General features: G+C 38.9%; 1 protein-coding gene and 2 long non-coding RNA genes across 4 annotated transcripts in view; 2 read left to right on the forward strand and 1 right to left on the reverse strand.

Moving 5' to 3' along the window:
• The window catches only part of ARHGEF33 (Rho guanine nucleotide exchange factor 33), a 75829-nt gene extending 55923 nt beyond the window's left edge, over positions 1–19906 (reverse strand). For both annotated transcript variants that reach the window (XM_047782236.1, XM_047782237.1), the window contains exons 1-2: positions 19798–19906; positions 14139–14208 (exon numbers count right to left, since the gene is read on the reverse strand). The gene's annotated coding sequence lies outside the window, so the exon portion shown is untranslated. The remainder of the gene's footprint in view (positions 1–14138; positions 14209–19797) is intronic.
• On the forward strand, positions 3501–12094 carry LOC125128142 (uncharacterized). Its single transcript, XR_007135152.1, has 3 exons — positions 3501–3630; positions 4673–4764; positions 12040–12094. It is a non-coding gene; the product is annotated as an uncharacterized LOC125128142 (long non-coding RNA).
• On the forward strand, positions 15855–18453 carry LOC125128141 (uncharacterized). Its single transcript, XR_007135151.1, has 2 exons — positions 15855–16022; positions 18168–18453. It is a non-coding gene; the product is annotated as an uncharacterized LOC125128141 (long non-coding RNA).
• Positions 19907–22451: the final 2545 nt, after the last annotated feature.

Consider the following 22451-nt stretch of genomic DNA (forward strand, 5'->3'; position numbering starts at 1 on the left):
CAGGCCTCTGTGATTTTAGAATTGATGGATCTACTCCTGGATTTCTCCAAATAGTTTCAAAATCATTATATTTAATTAATGAAAAATTGTTGTTTGAGGAATCATTATTCTCCCCCCCCCCCCCCCGCCAGTATTGAATATTAGGATCATTTTCTGTTTTTCATTATAATAAATGAATTTTAATATAGCTTTTTCCTCTTAATTAAGATAATTTTACTTAGGCTAGATTTACAGAAGAGAATTACTGGTTTGAAGTGTTGACCATATTAGTGAGTAATATATACTGAAAGATATATCTGAAAAGGGGAAAATAGCAGGAGTACATGGAAGAGTGTATGACTTTTTCTGGAAACAGCTATACTACACTCTGAAATTTCCTATGAGATCTTACTTGTAGTCTGCTTCATTGTCTATAGGAATCCTTTGCTCTCTGAGCCCAGTAATTCTTTACCCTGCCCTTCATAGTGGCAGAGTCACTGCCTACCTTTGAATAAATCAGATGCTGGAACCAAGTTAACATGTTGCTACTCCTCCCCAGCCTTCTTTCTTTCCACCTTTACAGTAGCAATGCTAGCCTCTAAAAACAGCCATCTAGGCCACAGCAGACCCTTGAGAAAATACTGGTAAGTTTTTAGAAAAAGCCTGTTTGTCTGATCATTACCTAGAGCAATGGTTTTAGTCTGTATTTTGAAGCCCTCAGGGTTTTTTGAGCCTGCCTTGGGAACAGAGTGAAAGTCACCATGCTGGTGGGTTCTGGGCCCCCCTTCCCATCCCCTTCAGCCAGTCTCACTGCTCTCATCTAATTCACACCCCGTAGCTTTGGGGGAAGGATTTCCTTTTAAAATGTGATTCTGCTGCTTTAAAAAGCTTCTAAAATTATAGAGAAATAGGAATGTTGAAACATGAGCCTAAAGAGTTATAACCAGATTTTTATGAAATTAAGTCAAGTAATAAAATTAGCACTATTAATAAAGTTAATAGAAGCCTAAAGAATACAGAAAAATCTCCTGCCCCTCCCCCATCCTGACCTAGAATGTATACCCCACACACAAATGCAGGCATAATACCACAAAAACTTAGGATTGTCTATTACTTTCCAATTACTGCTGTGACAAAAAAAGAAAGTTTGGCACTTTGGGGAATTGAAATTAATTGAAAGTAGACTTGAGTTAATTTCCACTCCGGTGTCCTTATTGAATGGGCCTTTAGTGCACATTTCTAATTTAGTAGAATGAGAACTTTTATGCTGGGGGAGGGTGATGAAGAATTATTTTCCCCTGAAACTGAAGTAATTCATCAGGACAAATCGTGCAACTGTTTTCAGGGAGGAACGTCTATATGATCTTTGCGATGTAGAAAAGTGCTTTGAAAAATATTGTAAACAGTTGTTTGTTTTTTCCGTCCAGCCTAAAAGCAGCCTATGTTTCATGAAATGACATATTTCATGACCTTGTTTGTACCTGCATCATATTTTTCAAAGCACCTTCACATACATTATCTCACTTGATCATCATGGCAATGCTGTGCAATGGCCAGGACTCATTGCCATCCATTTTATACAGAAGGAAACTGTAGCTCTGAACAATTAAGGAAGTAGCTCCAAGTAAGACCTTTATTCTTTCTATTGTTATCTATCTTTAAATAAACCACTTCATGTCACAGGATTGCAAAGGACTATAATATAAAAAACTACTTTTAGTGTCATTAAAAATCTATCGGAATTCCCGCCATGGTGCAGCAGGTTAAGAATCTGACTACAGTGGAGGTGTAGGTTCAATCCCTGGTTTGGTGCAGTGGGTTGAAGAATCTGATATTGCTGCAACTGCAGCATAGGTGGCAGCTATTGCTCCGATTCAACCCCTGGCCCAGGAACTTCCATATGCTGTGGGTGTGGCCATAAAATTTTTTTAAAAAGAAATCTATCAGTTTTTTTGTGGGGTCTGATAGCTATTTGAAAAAACAGTTGCAATGGATTGGTAGAATGAGAAGGTTTTGACAAGTCTGATGAGAGATAGGGAGGCTGAAAGAGAAAGAAAACAGAGTAGGGCAAAAAATAGTATATAACCCCAATTCAGAGGCTATGAAATATTATTATTTTTGTTTGTTTGTTTGTTTGTTTTTTGTCTTTTTGCTATTTCTTGGGCCGCTCCCGTGGCATATGGAGGTTCCCAGGCTAGGGGTTGAATCGGAGCTGTAGCCACTGGCCTACACCAGAGCCACAGCAACGCGGGATCCGAGCCGCGTCTGCAACCTACACCACAGCTCATGGCAACGCCGGATCGTTAACCCACTGAGCAAGGGCAGGGACCGAACCCACAACCTCATGGTTCCTAGTCGGATTCGTTAACCACTGCGCCACGACGGGAACTCCAATGAAATATTATTTTAAAAATTCTATGTGCATTTTATTGCCAATAACTTTTAAAGCCGCGTGAAATAGTTTTCTAGGAAAACAAAGATTGTTGAACTTTGGTTTAAAAACTTGTTTTAAAACAAATGTTGTTGAACTTTGTTTTAAAAACTATAAATTACAATGGCTGTCTCTAGAAGATATTGAAAGGGGGATGTCAAATGTCTATCCCCCAAATAAGAAAAAATCCTAGAACAAAAAAAAAAAAAAAAAAAGAATAAAAAAAAGGAAAAATCCTAGATAATATCACTGGAAATTTCTTTCTTTCTTTCTTTCTTTTTTTTTTTGTCTTTTTGCCTTTTCTAGGGCCCCTCCTGCAGCCTATGGAGCTTCCCAGGCTAGGGGTCTAATCAGAGCCGTAGCCACCGGCCTATGCCAGAGCCACAGTAACACGGGATCCAAGCCACGTCTGCAACCTATACCACAGCTCACGGCAACACCGGATCCTTGACCCACTGAGCAAGGCCAGGGATTGAACCCGCAACCTCATGGTTCCTAGTCAGATTCGTTAACCACTGAGCCATGACGGGAACTCCTGGAAATTTCTATAAATAACAATAACTGTGTTATTTAATCCAGAATAAAAAAAAAAACAATGTATGTACATCACTACGTCTGTTCTAGGAGGTTCTGTTACCAAATCTACTCTAATACAGCCTGAATAAATATACTAATATTTTAAATGAAATATCAGAGAACAAAAATACAACACTATGACCAGCAGTTTGTTCTAGGTTATAAAAATGTCTTTCTGCTTAGAAATCTATTAATATAATTCGGTAATCAATATAATGTAAAACACACACACACACAAAGTGCACAGTGTGACCCTGCGAATCCAAATAAGGAGATAAAGCACTTTTCACAAAACATAGGTTTATATGCAAGTGTTTAAAATGAGGATGCCTCAGTGATACTGTAACATTTTATACCCACTTCCCCTAATATATATAATCATCTCATCCTTGAATTCATAGCAATTTATGATGACAAAGGTAATAAACCAAAGAATTAAAATAGGACTCTCACCAGACATCCCAAATAATAAGTATTCTTATTTTGAAAATGGTTCTTGGTCCTCAAAGCAGCCTCTTACTTGACCTTTTCTCAAATGTAGGTGTTGCTAGAAAAAGGGTGGTGGCCCCCACCACTGAATCAGGTCACAAGGCCATCATCACATCCTTGGTAAACTGCCCGAATGCTGGTTCCCTCACCAGACTGTAAGTAGAGTATATGTTTTATTCATCTTTTTATCCCCAGCACCTTGCCCCACCCCCTCTGAGCTTGTGCTCAACAAGTATTTGTGGAAGTAAACTGAATTCTCATTTAATAGAGTACAAGATAAATATGCTTTTTACCACATGTGCTTCACATGAGCAAAAAAATATTCAGTGGTAAATATAGAAGGAGTTTAGCCTAGAAGTGATTTTTATTATGAAAAATATTCCTATTTTATTCTATTAAGCAGAATTTCACCTGCAGAAATATATCCCCTGTGCCCACCATTAGGCTTGACAAACAAAGAGAGAGTAAGTAAGATTTCAGAACAAATGGCCCTGCACCAAAATTAATTATAACTGATGTTCCAAGGTTGCCAGCAATCTCAGAGTGCCCAGAGCCCAAGAGAAGAGGGGCAGAGCACAGGGAGCGGGCAATCCTGTAGCTCAGAGAGCACACAGAGGTTCTTCACATGCAAATATGAAGTAATAATTTTCCCCCAACTCCACTACATCGGCACATTAATTTTTTATTTTCTCTATCCAATATCAGTTAAGGACTTCCAGCTGGGTCACAGTAGGTTATGGATCCAGCATTGCCTCAGCTGTGGTATAGATCGCAGCCACGGCTCAGATTTGATCCCTGGCCTGGGAATGTCTGCATGCCTCAGATGTAGAATAATAATCATATAATATCAGTTAAGGTAGAGTAATTTTGTTGAGTTGCTATTTGTCAACATCAATCCGAAAAAAAGAACACCAGCATGTTACACACACACACACACACACACACACATCCTTTGGCTAGAGGTAATTATTTTAAGTTTAAGAATGCTTCATTTAAGACATCAAAACTTATCAAAAGTTTCAGACCATGTTAGTTCCAGAATTCTTCTGATTCATCTTCTTGATTGGCAGACATAGGTGTTAGAACTTGATTTTGTGAGCCGGGATGCTTCATGGGCTGTAGGTCTGGTGAAGGAGATGTTCACCATGTCTTTTCTTGGCCTGGTTTGACTCACTTTAATTTCAACCATTTAAACAGGGTCTGTCCCTGGATTCATCTGAGTGAAAGTTAAGAATCTCCCAGAGACACTCTGTGCATGAGCAGAGGACACGGTGTTACCTGAATACAAGGTATATACCCACTTCAAAAGAAAATTAAATGACTGTTGTTCTATTTTCACTAGGTCAGTCCTGAATGAAAGAGCAGGAAGACAGTGAAGGGCAGAGAAGCTCCCAGGAGAATTGTGCAAGGGAAGGAGCCTTGAGCTCCAGAGAGCGCTCCCTCCAGCCCTGGGGATGACCCTAATTTGTAAACCCCTAACCAGTCCTCAGGAAGCAGAGGCAGTGGCAGGACTCACAAGATCTGAGTTACATAGCTAAGTTAGTCGTACCTTGTGAAACAGAGCAGCAGTAACCACTAACAGCCTATTTTAGGTGAGAAGGGAAACCAGGTTACTGCTGACACTCCTGGGATAATTTTTTTCTTAGTTCAGATGAAATGACATCCAATTTTGATCTGCCATTGGCACTTTCAGAAGTGCTAAAAAGGAGAACAGAGTAAAACCCAATCTTCAGAATGACTAATTTCTTTTTTTTTTTTTTTTTTGTCTTTTTGCTATTTCTTTGGGCCGCTCCCGCGGCATATGGAGGTTCCCTGGCTAGGGGTCCAATCGGAGCTGTAGCCACCGGCCTACGCCAGAGCCACAGCAACGCGGGATCCGAGCCGCGTCTGCAACCTACACCACAGCTCACGGCAACGCCGGATTGTTAACCCACTGAGCAAGGGCAGGGACCGAACCCGCAACCTCATGGTTCCTAGTCGGATTGGTTAACCACTGCGCCACGACGGGAACTCCCAGAATGACTAATTTCTCACCACCTCCCAGTGAACTCAAGGACTTGGAAATCAAGACAAGCTTGGGTGGTCCATGGTCACCTCAAATTCAGCCTGTTTGAATCACATCAGTCATCTTTAGCCTATCCAAGTACCCCCTTCAGATTTCCCAGGCTCCATCACTAGCACCACCATTGACCCAGGCTTCAGTCCTTGCAATGATTTTTCCTCTCATCCTATGATCCACCAGTAGTGAAATCCTTCTGAGTCCTTCTTTTGGTGGTTTCTTAAATTTTCTCCTCCATTTTTATTACCACCTTTGTGGCTCAACCTGACTGCTTTGTTCCTAAACATCTATAGGAGCACCCTAGTTCATTTCTCAACACTCTTAATTGCTACTAGATTATTTTCCTTTAAAGAAATCACTTTTATCACCTCTTGCTCATGTTCATACACTGAATAGCTCTCTTCTTAATAAACTATGCAGCTAACCTCAAGGTCCTCCACAATGTCCTTCCTCTCCAACCTTCTTTCTGATATGAGGAATGTGTTTCAGCCTCCTGACTCTTATTCACCTCTTGCATCTCTATCTAGACTCTCCCCTTCCCTGCAGCCTGGGCTGCCCTCCTCATGCTACTCCAATTGTCAGATCCTTACTCATTCCCCAAAGTCTAACTCAGGCCCATTCCCTCTCTGGGACTTTCTCCCTTCAATCCAATAGGAAATTTGCCCTTTCTTGGAATACCTGTAGAACTCAATTGGAACCAAAATCTTGATTTCCTGCTACTACTTATCTTATGTATACAACCTCATTTTCTGAATAGATTATAAACTTCTTGAGAAAAGAGGCTATCTTTTTTCTACTTCTTAGTATACCTTGTGCCCATTCTATGTTCTTAGATAGAGTAGAAGCTCAGTAAAAGTTTGTTGACTCAGGTGATAAATCTGCTAAACACTGTCAGTAATAACTACTTAGCACATTGTCCTCCCCTAATTAATTAGGTGCTAATTACTAATAATTACTTGTTAAATGTTCTCTTGCCAAACAACCTGGCAATCAATCATTATGGAGGTAGAGATTAAGAGAGAAAGAAATTGGCCATAGGAAATCCAGGCTGGGGCAGTAGGACAAAGATTTAATGCTCTATCTAAGCCCTAAAGGCATTTTCAGAGTAATAGGGTCTAAAATAAGATGATCTGCAGTGGCTTAGCCTTGTTATTTATATATTAGATTCTAATGTTTTAGATTTAGAGACAATCCAATCTTCCTCAACTCATTTTGGAACACACCTTAGAAACCTCACTGCCTGGGGCTTGCCCACTTCTTTCCTCTGAACACTGGGGACCCGCCTTTGGTCTGTAATGTCTACCACTCGTTTTCTTGGGGATCCATGCTCCTGGTCTCCAAAACAAATACTAGGTAGGCAGTGAATGAGCCGGTAGATACAAGGTCTAAGAATTAGGAAAAAAAAAAAAAACAAACCAAACCACATCTACCCTCTTCCAAAGCCATATTTCCAGCCTAGCCCTTGAATCTTTAACTCCTTCCCACATATTCTTAAGGTTAGGTCCTTCCTCTAGCCTAAGGTTTGTGAGCCGAAGAGAAAACTGCTGTAAATCTGAATGCAAAGTTTACATGCAAATTAAATCCTTCTTCCTAAAATCCTGTAAATTCAGTTTTGATAGGCTTTTGAATTTATTATTAATAGGCATAATCCCCACTGGCAAAAATTATATAAATAAGTGGATGCGGTTCATTTGAAAAGTCATTAAAGTGTTAATATAGAATGTTGAGAATCACAGAAGTGAAAAAAGCTCATTTGTGAAAATCCTGGGACCCACAGGATATGAGGGGAAAAGTGAAGTTGAAATTCAAGCTCTTATGCATCTCTACCAGGGCCTATTTTGTTCTTATCTCTTGGCAGCTTCACGTCTTCTCAAATTTACAATATCTCATAATCATACATTAAGGGAAAAAACATTCCCAAGGCTCCTGGTCTCTGATTCAGTGTCACCTTATTAGAAAGGCCTTCCCTGACCACACATGTAAAACCAGGACCCACCCTTCATTGCCTGCCTCCCTTTCAGTTTTCTATACAGCCATTTATCACCAATGACAATGTTATCTATTTATTTGTTTCTTGATCTTCTTGGCCTGTCATCTCCGCTTCATGTGGACTTGGCGTTTTTACTCACTATACATTCCCTAAGGTCTAACATAGGGTTAGACCTTATTTGGGTTCTATTCTATTCTATGGAACCCAAATAAAACAGTATGGAATAAATGAAAGAACCAATATCATGGTTTAGAAAGACCAAACCAAACCACACCTACCAGTGACTTGCAGTGTAAACTATGTGGTAAAGAAGATCAGAACTGAAAGATTACACAGAGATCAGCCATCCAAACTCTGTCACCTCATAAATAAAGAAAATGAATTCCAGATGTTGACTTGACTAAGTCATAAGCTCCTGTTCAAATAGAGATAATAAAATAGTTCACTACAGAGTTCTGATTTCCTATACAAATATGATAATTATGGAATTTGATAATATGATTTTAATCTCAGTGAAGCAGACCTCATAAATAAGTGGAATAAAAAGGTTGTCAGGTCCTCTGCCCAAATATACCAACCTCACAACCTCACTGTCATCAACTTTATGACTTTTTATTCCTTTGGATCTTGAGAGATTTTATTTTTAAAATTTTATTTTATTTATTTATTTTGCTTTTTAGGACTGCACCCACAACATGTGGAAGTTCCCAGGCTAGGGGTCAAATTGGAGCTACAGCTTCCCGTCTCACGTTACAGCCACAGCAATGTGAGATCCGAGCCACGTCTGTGACCTACACCACAGCTCATGGCAATGCTGGATCCTTAACCCACTGAGCTAGGTCAGGGATCGAATCCACAAGCTCATGGTTCCTAGTTGGATTTGCTTCCGCTGCACCACAACAGGAACTCAAAGAGATTTTTTTTTTTTTTAAGAAAACATGCTAGATTTACTCTGTTCTCAGCTAACACTTTAGTTGAGAGCAACGCTGAGAGCCAAGCTCAGTGACAGTAGGGGCTGGGGATGGAGAACCTGAGCTCTGACATATGGAGCATCTGGATTCAAATCCTAGCTCTAGGATTTACATAGTTGATTGACCTTGAGAAAATTTCTTAACCTCTTTAAGAGTCTGGTTAGCTCGGTCTCTAATATGATTACAAGTCTCTGGTAGCAATTATTACTATCCTTTGCAATTTTGCCTAGAATAAAGCAGGAAGCTCTAGCCTGTTGAGAGAGATAGAAGGAAAAGCAAACACTCGATCCTCCCGAGGGGTCTGTATTTAAAAGGACCATATGTTAAACTTCTTCTGTGGTCCCAGGCACCCAGCGCATAGGTGAGTACCATGCAGACGCTAGTTACCACTTCAGGAGCCAGAATCAAAAGCCTGCCTCCAGGAGTTCCCGTTGTGGCTCAGTGGTTGACGAACCCGACTGGGAACCATGAGGTTGAAGGTTCGGTCCCTGGTCTTGCTCAGTGGGTTGCCGTGAGCTGTGGTGTAGGTTGCAGACGCCCCTCGGATCCCGCGTTGCTGTGGCTCTGGTGTAGGCCGGTGGCTACAGCTCCGATTCGACCCCTAGCCTGGGAACCTCCACATGCCGAGGGAGCGGCCCAAGAAATGGCAAAAAGACAAAAAAAAAAAAAAAGCTTGCCTCCAATGCAGCAACCTCAGCCCAGCTGTGGAAAGGGAGGGAGCCCCAACAATTGGATGTTTGGTAATTTTGAGCCTGAAAATGGGGTTAGAGCTAGATTAAGGAGCTGTGCCTCCACCAATCTCTCAGAGGTGGTGAAAGAGCCTCGGAGGTGTAAGAGGGAGAAAACCATGCTTACTAGGAATTCTCTCAAGGAAAGGATCAAGTGTGGTTGAAAGGAATGCTTTGATAAGCATCCTGGCGCTGGCGGGGGGGGGGGGGGGGGGGATGTGTTTGGATGGGAGTGATGGGATATCCTAGATGCAGGCTTGAATAGCAACAAGTGGTTGCCAAAAAGCATTCCTAGAAAGGTGAGTCTGGTTTTCTTGTAGGATTTTTTTTTTTTCTTTTTCGGCCACTCCCAGGGCATTAGAGCTGGAGCCGACACTACAGCTGCAGCGATGCTGGGTCCTTAACCCTGTCCTGGGCTAGGGATTGAACCAGCACCTTCACAGAGAAAAGCTGATTGTTAACTCACTGCACCACAGCAGGAACTCCATGGTTTTCTTGTAGGAATTTTGTTTTGCTGAGTGCTGTAGCCAGTTTGACGGCAGAGCTGAACTGTTCTTCATCCTGGACAGGAGACAGTGTACTACCCTTGGGAGTCTCCCTCCCTTTCCACTCTCCCTTCACTGAGGAATCCGCTTCTTTTCCATTCAAATGTTGAACAATGAAAGAAAATCCATCTGAATAAGTGCCAGATTTTTAGCCTGCCCTGGGTCTCTTGACTCAGCTTTGCCTTTTCTGTGGGACTTTAATTTTATGTCTGGGTGTGGTTCCTGCCATGTCCCTATAGCCAGTTAGACATTAGTTTATATGATTTTGCTGCTTAGAACAGCTAGTGACTGGACTAGCTGAACTTACTTGATTTGTTTCTCTTTTTCATAGTATTTCAAATAAAAGTTTATAGTAGTTAGTATATATGATACAGATGTGAAGATGATCACAGTTCATGCGTTTCATCATACACTTGCCTGTGTACCTTTGTTCCTTCCATCCCCTGTGCCTCAAATATCTTTCCTTAGCTAATGAAATATTTCTCATCCGTCAAGGTTCACTTCAAGCCTCTCCTCAGTGAAGCCTGCTTTGGTCCCCCAGTCATCATTAGTAGACACCTCTTCTACTACATTCTCATACCTTATTATTAGTTTGTCTTCCTGTTGGGATTTATAGGCAGTTGTCTCTATTTCCCACACAACATTATAAGCTCCACCAGGGCCGGGATCAGCCTCAAGGTAAACATAGATTATCTCTTTATAGTAGCAAGTTTACTCAATGGTAAGCAATTTAAAAAATTATTACATATTTTTAAATGTTCAGATATTTCATGGGAGGCATGCAAAAGTAGTTAGAGTTTTAAAATACATTGATTTATATCATTTGGTTACATTCCTCCGAAGTAAAAAGTTGGAGAACTTTTTGCAAGGGGCGCTCAACTCAAATTTCAGTTGAATTTAATTAAATTCCAGGGAATGTTTATGGTTAATAACTTCTTTTCCTGAAGAAAATAATAGGGAGAGGTTGGTAAAAGGGTACAAACTCTCAGTTATTAGAAGAGTAAGGTCGGAGTTCTCTTGTGGTGCAGTGGGTTAAGGATTTGGCATTGTCACTGCTTGGGTTGCTGCTGTGGCGGGGGGTTGATCTCTGGCCTGGGAACTTCCACGTGCTGCTGATGTGGCCAAAAAAAAAAAAAAAAGATGAAGAAGGTCTGTGATAACATGATGACTATAGATGACAAGACTGAATGGTATAAATGAAATTTGCTGAAAGAATAGAACTTAAATGTTCATACCAAAAAAAAAAAAGGCAAATATGTGAGTCAGTGTGTTAATTAATTCAATTGGGGGGGGGGTCCTTTCACAATGTATATGTATATCAAATCATCATGTTGCATGCTTTAAATGTCTTACAGTTTTATTTGTCAATTACACCTCAATAAAGCTGAGGAAAAAAGAACAGCACAGAACTTTATTTGTATTAATAGCAAGGAGATGCATTAAAAAAAAAAAGCAGCTATGAGCTAGAAAGGCAAACTGGAAAAAAATCAATGCAATATCACCTAAATTGTAAGTTTTGTTTTAACAAAAGTTCACCAACTAAACATGTAGACTGAGAAATCTTTCAGAGCCCTACCTTTTGACAAGGACCAAAAGTTTATTGTATTTTAAAAAGGTTTTATGATTCCTCATACACACAAAATGGCTTATATAATATGTGTACAAGTTTAGTCCTCAAAGCCTTTATGGCATCTAAGTATATATTGTTTTTCATTCCACGAGTTTTTTCAAGGGCCGTACCTGCGGTGTGTGGAAGTTCCCAGGCTAGGGGTCGAATCAGAGCTGTAGCCACCAGCCTATGCCACAGCTGCAGCAACACAGGATCCGTGCCAAGTCTGCAACCTATACTACAGCTCATGGCAACGCTGTATCCCTAACCCACTGAGCAAGGCCAAGGATTAAACCCTGGTCCTTGTGGATACTAGTTGGGTTCATTACCACTGGGCACGAAGGAAACTCCTGTAATTTTTAATGAATAATAAATAATAAACATTTATCAAGTGAATTATCCTTGAGACTTTATAGTCTTACCTCAATTATAAGGCCACTGCCAAGTAGGAGGTATGGACTAATATTGGATATTTAGGTAGGTATATCAAGTAAAGTACAAATAGAAATGAACCGGCCGTGACGTTATTTGTAACCTTGGCTTTGTACTACATTAATTTAATACAAAATTATAAAAATAACTATAAAAGCAATACATGCTCAGTGTAGAAAAATTGAGAACCTGACCTATTTTATCCTCTTTCTCTTTCCTATTCTTTGCAGAGCCGATAGGAAACCAAATGGTCCATCAGGAGTTATTTGAGGACATTCGAGGCGAGAGGGTGAGGCAGACCAGGAGTAATACACACGCCCTGAGGCACCAACACTAGCTCATCTGTGCATGGGACCCACTGCAGTGAGGGGCAGGTGTACTGCTCAGACGTGGGGTTTTATCTTACAAACACAGTCTCAGAGCTTCAGCTTCCCAACTTCCTTTGTAAAAGCAATGACCTTCCACTCAATTCCATTTTATTTTAGCAATGTATCTTTTTAATAGCATATTATTTCATCAGTGATCCTCCAACAAATCTGAATCAAATGGTCTCATCTCCTTTTTACATCTTATTCTATCATCCACCTTAGTAGTCCCATGATCATTCATTTAGCCATGCATTAATTATAGACTTCTCACCTACCAATGAAAATCTTGATCAAAACCCTTCAGTGACCCCTGTGGCTCAAATGTCCTAACACAATAGACAACCCCCTTCATTCTCTGGCCTCTACCTAGGCCTGAAAACTCATGTTTAGTGACTTTCATGTACACCAGGGGCTCCTATCACAAAGACAGGCTTGTGGTTCCCTGTCCTTTCCAGCTTCTAGGATCTTAAATATGTCCTTTCCTCAGTGGACACCCTTCCCCCACCCTGTGCTTGCTGTCAAACTCTTCGTGTCTTTCAAGATTCTGTGCAAGTATCACCCTTCCCTTTCTTGACATGTCTCAGTAAAGTCCTTGCTTTTCTGTGCTGCCATAGCATCTTGTCCACACTTCTATTATAGTATTTATGTTAAATTACTAACTTAAAGTCTTACTTCTACAAGATCAGGGGTCTGTATACTCTCAGAATATCCATGAATCCTCCAAATTATAGGCAGAATTTTATGGATTCCCTTTTTTTCTGGGGAGAAGTTTCAGAGCTTGCATCAGACTCTCAAAAGAGTCCATATTTTCTCTCTCAAAACCAAAATTAAGAACCACTGCACTAGATTATGTGTCCCTGGGAAAGAAAGATTGAATTCTTTTTATAATTCTAAAAAAATTAAAAAAAAAATCTTTTTAGCTGTACCCACAGCATGCAGAAGTTCCTGGACCAGAAATCAAACCTGAGCCACAGCAGTGACCACGCTGGATCCTTAACCATTAGGCCACCAGGGAACTCTAGAAAGAGTGAGTTCTATTCTTTGAATCTCTATAGCTAGATGCCTATCGTTAGCTGAATAAGCATTTCAGTTATTATTTAAAGGTATGCTAGTAAACATATATAGTAAATTCAGCCTTCTCTATTCATTGATGTTAAGTAGACAGAAAATGTGACACAGTGAAAACTGTATTAGACAAAAGGAAAGATATGGAAGGTTTTCTGCCAAACTACTAACAGTGGTCATGCTTAGAAAGAGGGAGGAGGTGGGGGGGGATGGACTTTCACTTTTTACTTATACTCTTCTGTCTCGATCAAGTGTTTCTTTTACAATGTGCACCTTCTAGATCTGAAATTTTAAAATAACGTTCTGAACTATGGGACTTTTCTCTTAAGTGCATTAAACATCTAGCTTCAAATTCCAGTTCTGTTACTTAGTTTTATGACCCTAGAACCTTACTTAACCTTCATAAACCTATGTTTTCTCAACTGTAAAATGAGGATAAGACTTACCAATCCCACGTAATTATTATGTCACAAAGCCTACTATAAAGTGGGGACCCAGAATATATTAGTTGAATATAAAGTAGATGTTGTTATTAAGGTTTTTTTGCAATCCTCAAAGACATCCAAAATAAAACATAGTTCATTATTATCTCAATACCATGAGTAAACATTCATAAATGCAGTAAAAGTCTGATGTAACATGGCTGGTTTGTAAGGTGGCTGTTAGCTCTGACTGCTAACTGGTAAAGGAATCCCATGATATTTTCATTTATTTGTTTTTAAATGAGGAAGGGTTATAAAATTGTTCAAAATAATTTACAATATTTGCACTTCAAGAATGAAGTACAAGTACTAGTTTAATTTAAACTAAGTAAAGTCTAAATACAATGGCTTAAACTAAGCTCTCAGTTCATCTATGTTGTTACTAGTAACAAGTTCTTCGCAAATTTAACTCACCTCGGGGCCTCTCTCCACCAGTAGACATCATACCATGTTTTGTGAGGCTTTCCTGATTTCTTTAGAGGTTCTATAAAAAAATAAAATATCATTGGTAATGACAGGTACCTTGTAATTTATACTATCCTTTTTCCTTTTTCCCTACTCTCCCTCCTTTCCTTCCTTTCTTTCATTCTCTCTCTCTCTTTCTTTTTGTGGCTACACCTGTGGCATATGGAAGTTCCCGGGCTAGGAGTCAAATCAGAGCTACAGCTGCCAGCCTATACCACAGCAATAGCAACACTGGATCCAAGCCACATCTGCGACCTACACCACAGCTTGTGGCAATACCAGATCCTTAACCCACTGAGTGAGACTAGGGCTCGAACCCACATCCTCATGGATACTATGTCAGGTTCTTCACCTGCTGAGCCACAACAGGAACTCTTCCTATACTGTCTCTACTAAAAGTTTTTATTATATATGCAATTGATTGTTTAAAATTTCTAGTAGTTAAAAATACATAAAGTAAAAAGTAAAGGGTTTGGTTTCTCTTAGCTTTTTCTTTTCTTTTTTTTCCTTTTTCTTCTTCTTCTTCTTCTTTTTTTTTTTTTTTAGGGCTGCACCCACGGCATATGGAAGCTCCCAGGCTAGGGGTAAAATCTGAGCTATAGCTGCCGGCCTATGCCAAAGCCACACCAGATCTGAGCTGTGTCTGTGACCTACATCACAGCTCACAGCAACACCAGGTCCTTAACCCACTGATTGAGGCCAAGGATCGAACCTGCATCCTCATGGACACTAGTCAGACTTGTTACCGCTGAGCCACAACAGGAACTCCTTAGATTTTTAAATTTTTAAGTCACTTGTCTTTGGGTAGGCACAATGACCTCAGTATTTGTACTTTTGTGGTGACTAATAAAAATAAATTCTTATGTATTTAGAAACATAGCTGGAATACTCTAACTTGGCTTAAGGGGCTTTCCTGAATCAGACGAATTCAAAGCAGTTCATTTGCTCTGAAAATAATGAAAGCCAAACATCTAGAGATTTTCCTACATGAAATCACCTCCATTAAGTGACAAATTAAGTGGGTTTGTTGTAATGGGTTTTTCTGGAGGGGCTAACTGAGGTGCTCTGCAGTCAAAATTAAATACAAATCCATTAGAAGAACACTCAATGAATTACTTGTTTTCTGTGAGCAGTACAGCAGGTTTCAAACCAGCTGTGTGTTTTGTTTGTTTGTTTGTTTATTTTCATTATCTGAAGCCTCTTGGGCAATTTGGCCAACAGGTCTCTGAATCTCTGGACATTCAGTTTCTTGGTCTGTGTAGTTGACATAGCAGTAATAAGAGTCACCTCTCAGTGAGGATGTGAGGATTAAGGGAGATGAAGGCTGAGGGGCAGGGGCTGGGACTCAGGAGTGGGCAGTGGGTGGGAACGAAGGCTTACTTCGTCACCTTTGACATGTTTTTCAAGGTCCCTGGCCTTTATCCTAAGTGACTCTATATTTATTCCCAGGTCGGCTTGCTCTTTTTTCCCCCCTTTAACTTTACAGAAAATTTTTCTTAAAAGATTCTTGTTTGTGCAAATGCTGTTCTTTGTCCTAAAGGAATATAAGAGGCAATTTAAGGCCTTATTGTCTCAGTCAGTCACTGCTAGTTGTCACCCAATACTGGTTTTCTTTACTAACCCAGTTAAGAAATAAATATTCCCCCTTCTCCTTCACAGGTAGGTGCACCATGGGAATAGATTCTACCCATGAGTTCCAAGTAGAAATAGTATGAGTGACTCCTGGAAAGTCTCCTTAAAAAGAGAACATGTCTTTTTCTTCCCCTTCCTCCTACCTGCTGACTGAACACCAATGAGATACATGGAGTCCTGGCCATCTTCTTGGACCAAGAGGTAAGTCACCAAGGACGGCAGAAGAGTAAGATGGAAGGAATCTTGGTCTCTCATACCAAGGAACTACGTGGATAGCTCTGGATTGCCTATCTATGGACTTTTTTTTTTAGCATAAGAGAGAAACTTCAAGCTTATGTAAGCCACTATTATTTTTGTTTTTCCATCATATACAGATGAGCCTACCCTTACTGATATGCTGGTCTCCTAGAAAGTTGTCTTGAACTGAGAACCATTTTTAATTCTTAAAAGCGTTCTTATATTTCCTTTGATCCTATGTGAGCTTTCTACAATATATATTAACCCAATTTCTCCACTCTTCCGAAGCCTCAAGTGTATCACTCCTGTTCTTGTTTTTACCTTTTCTCTCTTGCGCTACCCATGTTTTGGATGTTATACACTCATTTGAGCTCCTCAGAGAGGAATTTGGAAAATAGGGCCACTCTATTAGAGGAAAAAAAAAAGGAATTTTGGCTAAAATTAAGTTTTTAGCTTTTTTGTGAATTATAGGAAAAGCAAGTCCACTTCAACTCAACAAACATTTATTAAGCACATACCATGTAAAAAGCATGGTGCCAGGTGCTGGGGGAAATATAAAGATGACTTCATTCCTGCTTCAAAGAGCTTAAAGTCTGGTAGAAAAGATGAGATGTACAAATAACTAAGAGTCTATGATGGATTAGAATAAATGCAATAAGAAAAGTATAAAATGCCTAAGACTTTCAGAGGAGAAAAGATGAGTTCCAGTTTTGGAGATTAGAGAAAATTTCATAAAGATAAGACTTGAGCTGGGCTTTGAATATGTCAAAATGGTAAAAAGGGGATCAGCAAAGGAACCAAGGTAGTATTTAGGTGGATTTAGGTGGCTTTAGGGATCCCAGGGAGAATCAAGGGCAGAGTAGAAGGGAGGCTAGACAGATCGATTAGAGACAGATAGTGGTGAATATCTTCTTGGGAGCCTGCTCTGTAGTAGAGAGAATAAGGAGTCACTGAAAGCTTTTAAGCAAGGGATAACCAGATGACATCTCAAGTAATAAGATGACTCTTGTGACTGAGGAGGAAAGACCAGCTGCAGAGAGGCCAGGGGTGGGCACCCTTGGTGATCCAAGTAAAAGGTAATGATGGCCTGAATTAGGGAAGCAACTGTTAGAAAGGAAAGGAGGGCACAGATAGAAGCAATATTTCAAAGGTTACTGCATGAGCTAAACGTATGCTTTACCCAGGAAAAAGAACTGAGCTGGAATTCCCTGATCCAGAAGTAAAAAATCTATCCACAAAAGAATTTTTAAAATTATTTATTTAAGCTGGGAAACTAAAAGGAGGCTGAATATGCTGTAATAATAAACTTACTGATTCCACAATTTTAGCAGAGTCTTAACTTTTCTTTTCGCCAGAGTCAGTTGGAGGTACATTAACTAATTCTGATAGGAGATGGGGAAAGAATATTGAAAAGCAACTCAGGAAAGAAATGCAACCACCTGTTCTATCTCATTGTTTAACCTTTGCCCAAGTGGTAAAATACCAGATGCTGTTTGCCAGGTATGGTAAATAGCAGATGGCAGGGTATTTCACTTCTCCCCAGTTATTCCTTTACCCAACCTTATGCATAATCTCTACCCACCCTTCCCACCCACCCACTCCATAAGAAACATAGTGAAAATTTAAAAGAAGGATGCTTTCTAAAGAGCACAGAATGTTTTAATATTTGTCTCTTCCTTGCTCACCAAAACCATGTCCGCATAGCCCCCTCAAAAATGGAAAGGGCTGACATAGACTCATATAAAATCACTATGTTTTCAAATAGCTTTAGGATAAATAACACCCTCCTCCCCCAAATCCTGAATAGCTACTTCTTTATTCTCAGGGGATAAATTGTAGAGATTTTCTCCAACGGACAAATTTGAGCATCTGATCTGCTGCTACTTTCTCTTTTTATTTTTCTGATTATTTAGGAAGGTCTAAATGGGTGGTAATACCCACTAATCTCTCTTTTCTCAGTAAGGGCTGGAGCAGACAACAAAATAATCATGAACCTACCAATCAGAAGAGTGTAATGCTTTGCAATTTATGGTTTAGTTCATCTTAATGTGGGGCACTGAGAGTAATAAACGAAATAATGAAGGTTTTTTTCTTTCCATGATTCCCAAGATGATTTCTGGCACTCTTGAAAGCATGGAAGTGATTAATCAAGTCACTGAGGACAAGCAGCAGTAAAATCATTGTCAAACTATGGATATTGGTTAAACTGTTTCACTCTCATGTAAGTTGTGTGTGTGTGTGTGTGTGTGTGTGTGTGTGTGTGTCTGTGTGTGTGTCTGTGTGTTGAGAGCTGGTCAGTGGGAGAATCACCATGTTCAACATTGTCCCTGAGAGAAGATTAGCAGGAATCATTAATTTAAAAGGTTTTTACATTTTATAAAAATCCAGAAGCTAATAACAATATTGAGCAATTCATACTCTAGTCCTAAAATTCAAAATCAAATGTTCTTAACCTGGGGTTCACAGATTGTGCTTCAGGCCATCTGTAAATCTCCTAAAATTATGTGCAAAATTTGGTGTGATTTACCTTTTTATGCAGAGAGAATGGGCTGTTTTCTAAAAATTCTTAAAGTGATCCTTGACCCCCCAAAAGGTGAACTCCAGCCATTAAAGAAAAAAGGAGGGAGGAAAGGGAGGGACAGAGGGAGAAGGGGAGGGGGAGGGGGAATAAAGAGAATCCAGGAATCTCAGTTCTGTCCCAAATCAAATCCATCAAATGTTTGTGAAATTTATACAATGCACTTACCTATTAACCTTTATATTTGAACTAAAAGTTAAAAAAATATGATCATTTTCCTTTCAAAAGCCTCTGAGGTTTCAAGTTGGTTTACATTGCATATTCAGAGCCCATGGTATTAGCAAAAATGTAGATGTTAATTAAATTCACAGAAACTATTTAGAATAAACATGTGCCCAAAAAGTTATTTCTTAGTATAAATTTCTGATTATTTGTGTTAAATTCTTCAGAAGTGCTTCAGTTAAAAAGCTATACCATTTGTAGCAAATATAATTTTTTATTGAAAGGAGTTATAAAAAAAGACAAAAGGGTTATACAAAGACCAATTTCTATATTTTTCAGAATACTATTATTTCAGCATATAAAACCCCCTATAATTCCAATACTACTGATAATGGATTCCTATTCTCACTTAAAGTATAGAAAGCTTTCAAGTGAAATCCAATTCTTCTCATCATGCTCCCCAAAACCCCACAAGGGGTTTAGACTTTTCACTAATGTTCCTATATAATTAATTAGCACATATTTTTCTATAAAGAGGAGTAAACTCATAGAATCCTCTATCCCTTTTCTATAATCCAAAAGGCATAAATTAACCTCCCTCTATTCCTAATCCTTTTCATTCTTTATTCTTTATCCCAAAGAGACATATTGGATTTATCTGCCTTATAAAACAAGAATTCAGTCATCCTTTCTTTAAAATTGCTCTCAAAATTTAATTCAGCTTCAACTAAATATGTAGATACACAAAACTCTTCAGTTTTCATTAGTTGACAACCTGCAAAGGCAGATTATGACATCATAAAAAATTAAGCAAGAAAATGAATGATATTCTACAAACTGTTATAACTTTTGAATAAAAAGTTATTTCTTTAAATGACTTCCTTAAATAAAGGTTAGCATATTTTGAATCTAAATTAGTAAGGGTTTATGAGATTTCTTCTCTTATAAAAATATTTGCTCTCTCAATGCCTCTTAAAATACATAAAAGCACATACTTACCCCATGTTGCTTGCTGTGGTTATATCATCCTCGGATTCAGGCTTATCTGGATTCTGAATTAACTTAAAGGTTATAAAAAGAAGCAGTAGAGGTTTGCCTTCCCCAGAAAGGAGACTGTCATATGCTAACTAGGCTTTTAAATGAGGAAAACTAGTGTCTCTTCTAATTATATAAGCTCCAGGTCAAATTCTAGCATCAACTAATCAAATAACTGAACTGCATTTAGTTTCAAGGAGTAAAAAACTGTTTAAGAGGGATGACTTTAGTATCTTAGAAAATTCAAGATGAGCATTAAAACGTTATATATAAATAAAAATTAAATATTTTCAAAGCAAAGTATATATCTTGCTACCTTAAATAATTCAAAGAAAAATGTTGGGAAAATTTAGTTTGCATGAAAGCAGTTTTTTTTTTTATATTTTCCAGAAGTTTTGAGTTTGCATTATGTGTCCTGGTCCTTGAAAACTCCTCTCACCTTGTTACTATTTATCTCTTTACAAATTCCAATACAATAAAAATACTTAATTAAAAAAATTAAAATCATATCAGTTAATGCTAAGCAACATATCCAAAAATGTCTAATTTTTAAAATGTATCTTTGAAGACTTGTAATAGGGTCTTTTGAAATTAGAAGTTATTATTATGAGAAACTGTCAAAAATACCATCTTAATTTCAATATTTTAAGACATTTCAACTTAGATTTATAGGAGTACAACAAAAAATTAAAAATTTTTTTTGGCAGTGAGGCATTGAGAAATATAAGATTCTTCCTTCATAAGATTTTGAAGGAAGAAATATGATACAGAAGTTACCTATTGCATTTACTGTTTTGAGGGGGTCAATTTTAGAAAAAGAATTTCAACAAAACACTAGAGTCTTTGTTGTAATTTTTAATTTGTAGCTATAATGTACTGTTTGGGTAATTTTATTCTTTTTTTAAATTTTTGGCTTTTTGTCTTTTTTTTTTAGGGCCGCACCCACAGCTTATGGAGGTTCCCAGGCTAGGGGTCTAATCAGAGCGGTAGTTGTCAGCCACAGCCACTCTAGATCCAAAACACATCTGAGACCTACACCACAGCCCACGGCAACACCGGATCCTTAACCCACTGAGCGAGGCCAGGGATTGAACCCACAACCTCATGGTTCCTAGACAGATTTGTTTCCACTGTGCCACGATGAGAACTTCCTGTTTCGGTAATTTTAAAATTATTTTATCTAAGTGGTAAAGAAGCTTTTTAGGTGTAGAATATGTGAGCACACACTGGTCTACTTTTTTTAAAATTGAGATGTATTTCACTTATGTCAGGGAGAAATAAATTTTTCTCTACCCTTTTAGGTTCATCTGGCTGGTCTAAGCATTACATTAAATTGGACATGAAACATATTAACAGGAGAAAATCAAACAAAAGTTTACTAACATGGGTATGGCCAAAAGCCCTCACCCTAAATATCATCTTCACTAAAGACAGAAGAGGATGTTAAGGGTAATAATGGTTTGGGACTTCAGAGGGGAGGAAGGCAATTCAAGTGGCGATGGAAAAGCAAGTTTGTAAAAGTTGGGCCATGAAGAGACAGTGAGACTCAGAGTGGACTCCAATCTCTAGGCAGCGCTGATTTTCCCCCACCACACGTAGCCTAAATTCTTTGCAGATATCTCTGTGGATACCTCTATTCTGGGAATGGAACCTTTATCTAAATTCTTTAGGCAGTTAAGGGTTGGGGGGTAAAAAGACAGACTTCAGGAGTCTTCTATTTCTTAAAAATCATCACCCTAAATTTATCCTCATGCCAGAGACACATCTTGGGGTGGCAAATTTTGCTTCCCTACACATTACATACATAAAATTTGCCCTTTTATTTTTTTTGTCTTTTTGACTTTTTCCAGGGCCACACCCACAGTATATGGAGGCTCCCAGGCTAGGGGTCAAATCGGAGCTGTAGCCACTGGCCTACACCACAGCCATAGCAACACGGGATCTGAGCCGTGTCTGCAACCTACACCACAGCTCACGGCAACGCCGGATCCTTAACCCACTGAGCAAGGCCAGGGATCGAACCCACAACCTCATGGTTCCAAGTCAGATTCGTTAACCACTGAGCCACAACAGGAACTCCAAATTTGCCCTTTTAATATGAATATTTCAATGATTTTTAGTACTCATAAGCTTGTGCAACCACTAATTCTAGAACATTTGCATCACCCCAGAAAGAAACCCAACACCTCCTAATTCTTCCCTCCCTGGCAACCACTAATCTACTTCCTGTCTATGGATTTGCCTATTCTGGACATTTCACATAATAAGCCATATAATGTGTGTCCCTTGTGCTTGGCTTCTCTGACTTAGTGTAATGTTTTCAAGGTTTATTATATTATAGCATGTGTTAGTACTTCATTCCTTTTTATGGCTGAATAATATTCCATTGTACAGCTATACCACATTTTATTTATTAATTCATCAGTTGATGGACGTCTGGGTTGTTTCCAATATTGAGCTATTATTAATAATGCTGCTATAAATATTCATATATACATCAGTTCTCTTGGGTGCATACTTAGGAATTGTTGGGTCATCTGGTAATTATATCTCAACTTCTTGAGAAACTGTTTTCCGCAGTGGCTGTACCATTTTTCATTCCCACCAGAAGTATTTTA

Source organism: Phacochoerus africanus, chromosome 5 (assembly GCF_016906955.1).
Source record: "Phacochoerus africanus isolate WHEZ1 chromosome 5, ROS_Pafr_v1, whole genome shotgun sequence".
Classification (NCBI taxonomy): domain Eukaryota; kingdom Metazoa; phylum Chordata; class Mammalia; order Artiodactyla; family Suidae; genus Phacochoerus; species Phacochoerus africanus.